The 485-nt window shown below is 59.6% G+C and overlaps 1 protein-coding gene across 1 annotated transcript in view; it reads left to right on the top strand.

Annotated features, from left to right (window-relative positions):
• The first annotated feature begins 290 nt into the window (after positions 1 to 290).
• Positions 291 to 485, top strand: part of Tmem61 (transmembrane protein 61) — a 6,944-nt gene continuing 6,749 nt past the window's right edge. The window contains exon 1 of the mRNA XM_013022266.1: positions 291 to 353. The gene's annotated coding sequence lies outside the window, so the exon portion shown is untranslated. The remainder of the gene's footprint in view (positions 354 to 485) is intronic.

Below are 485 nucleotides of genomic sequence, written 5' to 3'. Positions count from 1 at the left end.
CATGTGAACAGAAAATAATGGTCATGTCAAAGCAGGATGCAGGCCACGCTGGAGATTTCCCTTTTTGGACCTCAGTTTCCCCTTTTGTGTGAAGTGGGGAGACGTGGGGACCTGTATCCCTGTCTGGAGGCACCATAGCTGTTGGAAGTGAGCCTCCAATGTCAAATCTACCCTGTAAGTCAATGGGGCGGCACGGCCCAGGGCGGGGCTCCTGCACAGTTCCAGGGTTGTTCTGCCCCTTGGCAGGGGCAGGAGCATGCTGTCACTTTAAGGTTGGGCGGGGTTTCCAGGCGACACCTGGTACCTGGAGCGGCAGGGAGCAGCCACCCAGTGCAGTTAGTGGCGCACAGCAGGTGGGTGGCCAGGGCTTGGACCCTGGGCAGGGGGCAGAAGGGTGGGAGACCACCATTGTAAGTCAGGGGACCCTGTGGCACCCTGTGGTGGGCATGATGTGGCTGAGGCCAAGGGGAGAGGCAAAGCTGGGA

The sequence above is a fragment of the Dipodomys ordii genome, unplaced genomic scaffold (assembly GCF_000151885.1).
Source record: "Dipodomys ordii isolate 6190 unplaced genomic scaffold, Dord_2.0 Scaffold61, whole genome shotgun sequence".
Taxonomy (NCBI): Eukaryota; Metazoa; Chordata; class Mammalia; order Rodentia; family Heteromyidae; genus Dipodomys; species Dipodomys ordii.
This window is presented reverse-complemented; position numbering and strand designations above follow the sequence as displayed.